Source organism: Cibotium barometz, chromosome 47 (assembly GCF_041138505.1).
Source record: "Cibotium barometz isolate CiBa-2024 chromosome 47, ASM4113850v1, whole genome shotgun sequence".
NCBI lineage: Eukaryota > Viridiplantae > Streptophyta > Polypodiopsida > Cyatheales > Cibotiaceae > Cibotium > Cibotium barometz.
In genome coordinates, this window is record NC_141092.1 from 7,706,069 (window position 1) to 7,717,587 (window position 11,519).

The following is an 11,519-nucleotide window of genomic DNA, read 5'->3' on the forward strand; positions in this document are numbered from 1 at the left end:
ATGTTAAACTTAGAATACGAAATCATGTTAGTTTTGACACACTCCAATGTAATCCGTCTTGCAACAACTGGATATTAAACATGTTAGTGTCAATTTAGAGAGTATGGTTTTTAGTCATGTCATGTTAAACTTAGAATACGAAATCATGTTAGTTTTGACACACTCCAAAGTAATCTGTGTGCATGTGTTTGTGTGTGTGCGAGAGAGAGAGAGAGAGAGAGAGAGAGAGAGAGAGAGAGAGAGCATTGGAAATCTTTTGAACAAAGTTGCCGAATCTTGTTAAATTCCAGGGTTGCATTTAAGAGAGAGATAAGTTTAAATGCGGCTCTAACTCGTCCATGTGTCGTGCATTGGTCAACCGATCATGGTCGGCACCCAATTTAAAACATATATACAAATTTTTGTGAAATTCTTTGCCGCACAAAGCACACGTAGTACTGTTGACCATGTGTTGCAAAAGACAGGTCAAGTGGTACATGTGCCCACATGGGACAGTGTAGTGGCCAGACCATGAGTGAAAGAAACTATAACAAATAGGGCATGGTCCGCCACTTTCGTGCCCATGTAGAGGTGGTTGCTCCAAACTATTCGGGTGTTCAAATGCCGTCATAGGAGAGTTTGCATGGCCTTGCTCCTCCATTTGCGTTATGCGTCTCTTCAAGAGCTTGTTCTCTCTTAGTATATCTCTAGCGCTTGAACTTTCAGGTGCTTGCCCGCGCTCTGGTGCTGCTTCCGTCTGTTGAGGGCCTTGGGTGCCTCTAATTTGGTTGATTTGAGTTTGAAGCTCATCAACCGTGTGATGAACTTCCATTGAGGCTCCAAGAATGGCCAGTTGCAACTCATCTCGAGGCATAGTGATTGACTCACTCCGAATGTCTTCCACATGTAGATGAGGAGGTCGAGAGCTAAAGTCTACAACTGAATTCTGCACAAATTGTGCATATAGCATTTTAGCAAACCAGAAGGGACAGTCACCGTGATGCATGGGTTGGGCCATGACATCCACAAAAATGCGCTCCGCATGCTCGATAATTAAAGGAACACTACATTGTGTCAGCTTCAAGCGCCCTTTTTTTATGGCATCATTGGAGACGTCAGGCCAGATGCTCTTGACCATCTCTTTGGACACATTCTTGTTTACTTGGGCATACTGTAATCCATGGGCCGGTGCCCATTTGGAGGTGCGTCCGGCAATACGTGCCGCATCATTCACAGTGCCACTGCTCGAGATTTGCTTTAAGCGTTCAAATGCCTTCTTTGCGGCTTCATTATTATCAGCCATCTGAGAAAAAGTATGTACACTTTAAGTTTATAGAATCAATGTTAATTTAGGAATAGCTTTAAAGTTATTTTCAGATGTTAGGTATAAGTTTATAAAATCAATGTTTATTTACTGCAAACTTGTTATTTTCAAATACTCATAGAGAGAGAGAGAGAGAGAGAGAGAGAGAGAGAGAGAGAGAGAATTGGGATCAAAACAATATTTAACAATTGGGACCAAAATAGTGTCAGTCGATTAAAGGCAGGTCATGGAATAGATAGCCAACCAAAACATATCATTTACAAGAGGCTTTATAATAAGTGTGGTGTCATCTCAGATAGTGGACGTAAGCATGCAGCAGGTGACACTTCCAAATTCTTCAATTGCTCCTCAAAATCTGCCATGGTCTTCCTATCTTCCTTTGATGGCGTCATATAGGCAGCCGTCCATTCCTTAATCAAATTTGTGTGGATGGCAGTTTTACCCACCCACGGCACTTTGGTCATTTCTGCAAACTCAGCACAAAATAATGTAAACTTTTCAATCACCCAAGCCAAGCAGAAGACATCTGATGCCTTGCTCCATGGACAAGGGGACCTTACATCTGCGAGCTCAGGGGCTCTCCAGGGGCGTTGATCGTGCTCTGCTTTGTTGGCGATATTTGTGGGTTTGAACTCAATCCCATCCCTCAATGCAAGACCCCAGTCAATGATGCCTACCCGTGGCACCCCTTCTTTGGTGAAATCTATCATTATATTCCAGGGGTGGCAATCATTGTGGATGATCCCTTCAGCATGTGCAAAGGCCATGGTATTCACAAGGGCACAGATAAGCTCGGGAGCATGAAAAATCAAAGACTTGTATCGCTCCATTTCATGAGGAGCCACTTGTTTTTTCTTGTATCTGTTGCCTTTGTCTGCAGCAAGCATGGAACTGAGGGTCCCCTTAGGAGGCGGAACACACTCCATTATATCTCCAAGACTTCCCCCATTAAAGAGGGGGAAGAGCAGTATCCATGGCTCCTTCCTTGTGTGCCCAATGGCGCGCACTATGCCCCTGTGGGTTAGGTCGATTGAAGCCTCCTGAGCAAAAGACTTCAATTGAGCCCTTCGGCTACCAAGGAATTGCTTTGCACAATAAGAAATGCCTTCTGGAAACCAGGAGACACCTTGAATATGGCATTTATGTACAACGCCGTACGATCCAGAGCCCATCTTCTTTTCTGTGATGATGGCCTCTGCAAGCAACCCAATTGTCATGCTGCAGTTAGTATTATGCATTGTGCGCTGCAAGTGGGTGCCTTTAGAGACCTCACGTGCACCAGATGATAAATCTTCTTGTTCATCAGCAGGCCGGTCCAGCTCTTTGCGAGCTCTCTTGCTCAGGATAGCTTGGGTGTCTATGGCCTTTGCACGCTTGGACCTCTCTTTCTCTACCTTCCATTTTGTGTGGAAGTGCTCCAGCTTGGATTCATTTGTTTCCGCTGGTCTGTCGTCACCTAGGTCAACAGCGCATCTAGGCATGTTGCCCACAATGCTAGTAACAAAATGCTTGATGGCTGCTCCATCAGTACCCTCATGGATATTTTTCACTGCGCGGACAACCTCACCTAATATTTGCTCAAATCGATTCCTATCAGACACAATACCCTCGATGTGATTAGGTGACAAGCAACTAATGAGGGTAACGAGTTTGATACGAATTGATTTCTTGATTTCAGGAGTAAGCGTCGCCATCAATCTGCACAATATAATTGACAAATAGTTGCAACATTTATAACCACAAAAAATGCTATTTGTAAGCTAACTAAGAGATTTCTACATCCAACACACTTATGACTCATGTCATGCAAACTAAATAATCACAGTCATCGTCAAAAACAAACACAAAACACAAGTTTACGACTTAACTTGACGTCAGCAGACCTAGTCAGTATACCGACCATCTGCAGATATCGCATTAAGATGAAAACTATGGCACAAGTTAAATGCTTTGACACATCGTCAGCAGACCTAGTCAGTATACCGACCATCTGCAGATGACTATCAAACCAAATAACAAAAACAAACTTCACCACATAGCTTGGTGTCAGCAGACCTAGTCAGTAAACCGACCATCTGCAGATACCGTACTAAGTAGCAAAGCATCACACATGTCAAATGCTACGAGCGCACATCAGCAGACCTAGCCAGTAAACCGGCCATCTGCAGCGGGCTCTCAAAGCATTTAACAAAAACAAAGCCGCATTGTAACTTGGTAACTGCAAACCTAGTCAGTAAACCGACCATTTGCAGATACCGTGCCACAACGAAAACTTCTACATAAGTTAAATATTAAGAGTGCACATCAGCAGACCTAGCCAATCGCTCGGCCATCTGCAGCGGGCCTCTTAACATTTAACGACACATGCACATGCATCACAAACAACCTTAAACTTAAGCATATGCAAAAAATTAAATGACACCAACACTTTCAACTTAAAAATTACCTCAAATAGATCACACTAGCACCACTGACACCAAGTACAAGGAAGATTCTGTGAACAGTGACCCCCTGGACCACTCTTTTATACCACAATATGGCCCGCCGGGCCGGGAGTCGGGCCCGGCGGGCTTCTGCGCGCCCGGCGGGCCCGGCGGTCCAGACTTGTAGCCCGGCGGGCCAATTGTGGGTTACCAGGTCATCCCACCCTCTAGGATTTGAGAACTGTGAATTTTGTGAACATTGAGATTTGTGAACAATAGCTGTGATCACAAGAAAAAAGGCTGTGATCACGTGAATATGAAATCCCTGCCCATGAAGCAATGATGCAAGTGCTAATCTTTCTCCTCCAAAATGGTGAGAATAGATATGTTTGGATGTAAGATTTGGCTCGTTTAGCCCTAGATTCCTCTCTTCCTATTTTTTGGTGGTTTTCTTTATTATTATTTTTGTGTAGTTTAGCTAACATATATTGGGTTAGGGGCCTGTAGTACTTCTTGAGTTTTGTACTGTTGATGCATCCTTCCATTTCTACACCATTAATGATTTTAATCACGACTAAAGCTTACAATGTCCACTCAATTACTATGAAGGGTTCTAAACCATAATTTTAATTACAATGTTTTGGTTTTTTCTTTTTCTTTTAATCCCACCTAATACATCAACACCAAATCTACTTCTGTAAGATCCTTGTTTTTTATGTTATGATCAAACCATTTCCTATGGCAGTATTTTTCAACCATCATTTCAAGCAATGCCATCCTTGTAGTTTCATCTAGCTTTTCTACATCAATTAATCATTTAGCTACTTTGTTCTCCCTAAGGAATTCTATCACTACAATTCTAAGACTAAGCACTAAGGTATAGGTTGACAATGTAATAGTAAGTCTTGGCTCCCAATCATTGTGACTAGCTTCCATAAAATATCTGCAAACAAGAAATAAGTTCACTTAGATTGAAATATCTTTGTCATAAAATCTCACATGCCCCTTTCTACCTGCGATACTTATAATTGCATGGAAATCGAGTTTGTTGGTGAAGATGGATATCTCGTGCTGTGTAAACATCTTGTACCATGGCCACTAGTTTTCCATTGCTTGCCTTCTTGAAGCCTTGTAAACAACCTTTCCAATGGTACTCAAGTACATTTCACCCCGTCGAACTCGGTGCCGTCGAACTCGGTGAGGCCCGTTTGTAGTAGGCTGTAGATAAACCCAAGCGCTTTTATGAAATGCCTCTCGCACCCAAGCACCATCATCGTCCTTCTTGTTGTGTAGGTATATCCTGGGACTAAGCTAGATTCTCCTCTGTTCCCTAGAGCCACTCTTTCAAGATTGCATGGTAGGATGGCCCTTGGGAACCTCTATGCATGTGCATGGCAATGGTGACCATTTCAAGAGAATGTATCTTGGACCTAGGGCCAAGCTACCTTGTAAGATAATCTAGCTTGGCCCCCATGGCAAAGCTACCAAGAATAAATCTACATTCTCTTGCTAATAGCTTTGCCCTAGGGCCAAGCTACCTTGCAAAATATTATAGCTTGGCCCTGGGTCTAGCACAAATGTGATGTTGATTTTTTAATGATACCTTGTCCCTTGAGCGAAATTAGATTCTCTTGTGTGTGGTAGCTACATTCTCCTATGTTCCCTAGAGCCATTCTCTCAAGATTGTGTGTGGTAGAATGGTCCTTTGGTCCATCTACGCATGTGCATGGAAAGAGTGACCCTTGCAAAAGGGAATCTAGCTTTCCCCTAGGGCCAAGATACCTTGCAATAATAACTCTATATCCTCTTTGCTGGTAGCTTAGCCCTAGGGCCAACTTAGATTTTGTTGTGTGTGGTAGCTAGATTTTATTGTGTGTGGTAGCTAGATTCTCTTATGTTTGCTAAAGCCATTCTATCAAGATTGCATGGTAGAATGGCCCTTGGACCCATCTATGCATGTGCATGGCAAGAGTTACACTAGAATCTAGCTTGGACCTAGGGCCAAGCTTCCAAGAACAAATATGCATCATCTTTGCGGTAGAGATACCATCAACAAAGCAACACCATCTTTACTAGTAGATTGGCCCTAGGGCCAAGTTTCAAGTAAAGATGATGTAGCTTTTCTCATGGTAGCTTGGCCCTAGGGCCAAGCTAGATTACCTTGTGTACCCTAGGGTCATTCTTTACTCCCTTGTATCTTCATGTACTTGAGCATGGCCCTAGGGAAGAGAAGATAATCTACAGTGACCCTTGCAAGAGACTCTACCTTGCTCCTAGGTCCAAGCTACCAAGAACAAATTATCATCCTCTTTGCTCGTAGCTTGGCCCTAAGATCCAAGCTACCATAAACAAAGAAACACCATCTTTGCTGGTAGATTGGCCATAGGGCCAAGCTACCAGCAAAGATGATGTAGATTTGTTCATGGTAAGATTTACCCTTGCAAGGGAATCTAGCTTGGCCCTAGGGCCAACCTACCATGACCGAATCTACATCATCTTTGTTGGTAGATTGGTCATAGGGCCAAGATGTCACCAACAAAGAAACACCATCTTTGCTGGTAGATTGGCCCTAGGGCCAAGCTACCATAGCAATGATGATGTAGATTTTCTCATGGTAGCTTGGCCCTTGGGCCAAGCTATATTATCTTGTGTTACCTAAGGCCATTCTCTACTCCCTTTTGTCTTTATGTACTTTAGAATGGACCTAGGAAACACAAGATAATCTAGAGTGACCCTTTATCAACAAAGCAACACCATCCCTACTAGTAGATTGGCCCTAATGACAAGCTCTCAGCTAAGATGATGTAGATTTGTTCATGATAGCTTGGCCCAAGGGCCAACAAGATAGATTCTCTTGTTTGTGGTAGCTAGATTCTCCTATGTTCCCTAGAGCCATTCTCTCAAGATTGCATGGTAGAATGGCCCTTGGGCCCATCTATGCATGTGCATGGTAAGAGTGACCATTTCAAGATAATCTTGCTTAGCCCTTGAGAGATTGTCTCTAGGGAACACAAGAGAATGTAGCTACCACACACAAGAGAATCTAGCTTGGCCGGACCAAGCTACCATGAACAAGATTATGTGGTAGTTAGATTCTCTTATGCGTGGTAGCTAGATTATCTTGTGCCCCCTAGAGCCATTCCTTCAAGATTTCATGGTAGAATGGCCCTTTGGCCCATCTATGCATGTGCATGGCAAGAGTTACTCTTACAAGAGAATCTAGCTTGCCCTAGGGCCAAGCTTGCCCTAGGGCCAAGCTTCCACGAACGAATCTACATCCTCTTTTGTTGAGATTATGGTACCTCCTACAAGAAACTAATTAGTCTAATCACACACTAAGCACACACTAATCACACATGATTAACTTAAAACTACGGTGGATGGTGCCTAAGTGCACTCATAGTGATGAGTGTATGCATTAGACTCAAGCACAATTAGGTTACAAGATTAAGATATGTACTCATAAAGAGGCTTAAGATGTGTGCAAGTTCTTGTCCTTTCAATGCTTAAAAATGACCCCTTTTATATGGGTAGAGTATATCTTTGCTTGGTTCTTTCATGTGGGATAATCCACTTTTGCCATATGGCTTCCTCCTCACCTACTCACTCATTACATCTACATGTACTCTACGACACCAGACTTCTCAACACCCCCCCTTGGTGCCAGATCTCTAGCCTACTCAAGGTGGTTAGATGTTAGTTACAACATCCATTACCCCCCCTGGGTGCTCAACTAGCTACTCTTAGATGGTTAAGTAAGAGTTGCAATGATCATTACTCCCTCCGGGTGCTCAACTGACTACTCTCGGGAGGTTGGGTAGATACACACAACAAACATGATGAAAAGATGGGTGTCTACTCATATGGTGAGTCCTCTTTTACAATAGATGGCTAGGGTAGTGATGATGGTTGACTTCTTGATATTTCTTCTTCTTTGTGCCTGAACTTATTGAAGAAGTTACACTTTGGCTTGTCTTTGAAACTGAATTCATTTTCAAAGTGCCCTTTCTTGTCACAATTATGACACCTCAAATTACTTTGTTGAACAATGTATGCTCAACATTGCTGGGATTTCTTTCCTTTTAATTCTCTCTCATTCTCCAAAAGGGAGGAGACACATCCATCATATTCCTTTGGCATGCTTTTTAAGATTATTGCAACTACATCTTTATCTCCGATCCTAGCATCGATGCCATCTAACTAGATCATGATGCTTTTTCATTTTACTAACAAACTAAGCCAAAGATTCATTAAAGTTCATTTCTAGACCATAGAACTCAATCTTTAAGTGAATTTCTTAGTTCTTTGCCTTAGCTCCAAACATGAGATTCAATGTATCCTGTGCATTTTTTGCGTGTTCCATAGAGTCAATGTGATGAATAAGCCTTGAGTGCAGATGTAAACCAATGAGTGATAAATATGGCTCAGCTTTTTCAACCCACCCTTCACTTGGTGCATTCGACATATTTTCCTTAGCGACTTTCCACAATTTCTTATGCATTAGGAGGTACTTCATTTGTGTAGCCTAGGTGTGGAACCCTTCCCTGTTGAACTTCTCTACATGCAAAGTGATGCTTGTTGATGTTGCCATAATGAGAAGGCTTACCAATGAGCTCATGATGCTTCAATTGGCATTGTCTACTCTCATACAACTTGGCAAGTTTGCATGCTTTAAACAAGATGAAATGCAAGTTGTGCGTGTGCTTCCAAATTCTTTTTTTTTGCTTCTAGAGCTTCTTGATGGTAGCCCCAATGCAAAACCAGTGCTTCTGATGTGTAAACATGCTAAATGCAACCTTGATTGCTCAATTATACCCTCAATGCATCCAATTTACTACTAATGATCCTTTAATGATAGTGATTAAGACTAAAACATTTGTGATTAGCAAGGTTGAGCTTAGAGGATCAAATTGGGCATGTGGAAGAGAACATTGTGGGGGATTTTTGGATGTGGATGTTGCCCTAAATGAGAGAAAGAGCCTTATAAAAAGAAAATCTCAAATCTTCAAAAAACACAGGCCAAAATTGTGGATTTCTACCGCCTGGTTGTGTCCATGGATGAAATGAGCCAAGATTTCATTTGTAGGTAGCTTACACCATTGCTAAGCTAGCCCTAAAGGGCTTGCACTAATTGTGAGCAGCCCGTAGAGCATTCACCAAATGACCAGTCTTTACTTTTTAGCGCTTTTTTTCGATTATAGGGTGAGAAACTTGCTAAATCCTTTTATCTATAGATTATCCTAGGGTTGATTAACACTCTCCTAAAAATGCTTGTCTAATGGTTGAGAGGACTAGCAATGTTATGGATTTGAAGTTTGGTCCACAAAGAGGAAGAAATGATAAGATGAGATTAGAAGGTAATCAGGTGTTTAATAAAGAGATTAGACTAATATGAGTTAAAGCTAAGCTAATGGGAAGCTCAAGAAGAGAGGGAAGGATTTGATACCATGTTGAGATTATGGTAACTCCTACAAGAAAATATTTAGTCTATTGACACACTAAGGACATACTAATCACACATGATTAGCTTAAACCTACGGTGGATGGTGCCTAAGTGCACTCATATTGCTGCGTGTATGCATTAGAATCCAGCAAAATTAGGTTACAAGATGAAGAATTGTACTCATAAAGAGGCTTGAGATGTGTGCAAGTGCTTGTACTTTCATTGTTTGAAAATGACCCTTTTTATATGGGTAGAGTACATCTTTTCTTGGTTCCATGTGGGATAATCCACTTTTTCCATGTGGCTTCCTCCTTACCTACTCACTCCCTTCCTCTACATGTGCTCTATGGCACCACACTTCTTAACATATTTGCTGGTAGAGATACCACCAACAAAGCAACACCATCTTTGCTGGTAGATTGGCCCTAGGGCCAAGTTGCCAACAAAGATGATGTAGATTTGCTCATGGTAGGTTTGCCTTAGGGCTAAGCTAGATTATCTTGTGTTCCCTCCTGCCATTCTCTACTCCATTGTATTTTGATGTACTTTAGAATGGCCTTGGGGAACACAAGATAATCTAGAATGAGCCTTGCAAGAGAATCTATCTTGGCCTTAGGGCCAAGCTACCAAGAACAAATCAACATCCTCTTTGTTGCTGGTAGCTTGGTCCTAATGCCAAGCTACCATCAGCGCAACACCATCTTTGCTGGCAGATTGGCCCTAGAGACAAGTTGCTAGCAAAGATGATGTTGATTTCTTCCAAGCTGCTAGAAAAGTTGATGTTCATTTATTCATGGTACCCTAGAGCCAAGTTGCTAGCAAAGATGATGTTGATTTCTTCCAAGCTGCTAGAAAAGTTGATGTTCATTTATTCATGGTACCCTAGGGCCAAGCTAGAATCTCTTGTGTGTGGTAGCTAGATCCTCTTGTATTTCCTAGTACCATTCTCTCAAGATTAAATGATAGGATGGCCCTTAGGCCCATCTCTGCATGTGCATGGCAAGAGTGACCCTTACAAGAGAATCTAGTTTGGCCCTAGGGCCAAGCTACCTAGGGCCAAGATACCATGAACAAATCTACATCCTCTTTGCTAGTAGATTGGCCCTTTGGCCATGCTACCATCAACAAAGTAACACCATATTTGCTAGTATATTGGCCCGAGCCAAGTTGCCAGCAAAGATGATGTAGATTTTTTCATGATAGCTTGGCCCTAGGGCTAAGCTAGATTCCCTTGAGTGTGGTTAGCTATATTAGTTCTGAGTAGCTTGGCCCTAGAGACAATATATATTCTCACACGTGTGTGGTAGCTTGGTCCAAGGGTCACTCTACATTATTTTGTGTTGTGTTCCCTAGGGTCATTCTCTTGTTGAGATTTCATAGTAGAATGGCCCTTAGGCTATTCTTGAAAGTAAAATATACTTTAGAATGGCCCTAGGGCAATTCTCCACTCCCTTGTATCAACTATTGGTAAATTTTAGAATGGTCTTTGGGCCAATCTGAACATGTGCTTGTATAAAATATTAAAATTTTTGAGGCATGTTATAAATGATTTTAAAGCACGTTATGGAAGGTTTTCATTTGGATATAAGTATGATTGTTTTTTATATGATAGACTTATTTTTATTTTAACTCATTTCAGGTACACGGATGGATCCAAAGAGGAAAATTTCTTTTCCATCAAATGTTGACATGGGAAGTGGTGAGCCAAAGAAGTGGTACATGGACTTCTACAATCTCCATTTTGGTTAAAAAAATCACAAGATGCATATTTTCCTTCAGTCATCACTAGCAAATGACAATGAGTCTTTTGAATATAAAGGGTGAATAATGGTGGCTGTTGTTGTGTTAGTTGTTGACTTGCATCCAAAAATTGAATGTATTGATGTTGAGGTGCCAGGTGCATTATCTTGTTAACTTTCTCCTCGATCATATGTCAAAGATCACATGGTAGCAAACCAAGAGAACGCTATGTTCTCTAGAGGATGGAAGTTTTTTTTTTCTGGGAAAAGGATCCTTCAAGAAAAAACAACCACAAAGGGCTAAGTACAACCAAGATGGGCTAGATACAAACTCGCCTCATGTAAGGGTGAGAAAAAAGTGATCATAAGGGGAAGAGATGCTTCTCCTTCGGTTTGTTGCTCTATGAGGAGAAGGCTATATCATATAGGGGGAGGGGGGAACAACCACACAGGTGGTCTATAGTGCCACATGGATTCATCGCCTCTATCTGTGAGGAAAGGGCCAAGCCTCCAAAGTCTCAAGAAGGCTTCCCATTACTTCCACATACGGTTAGAACCTTCCTGGTAGCTTCCCCCACTGACCGCGGAGGGTGTGAATAAAATCAAGCCAT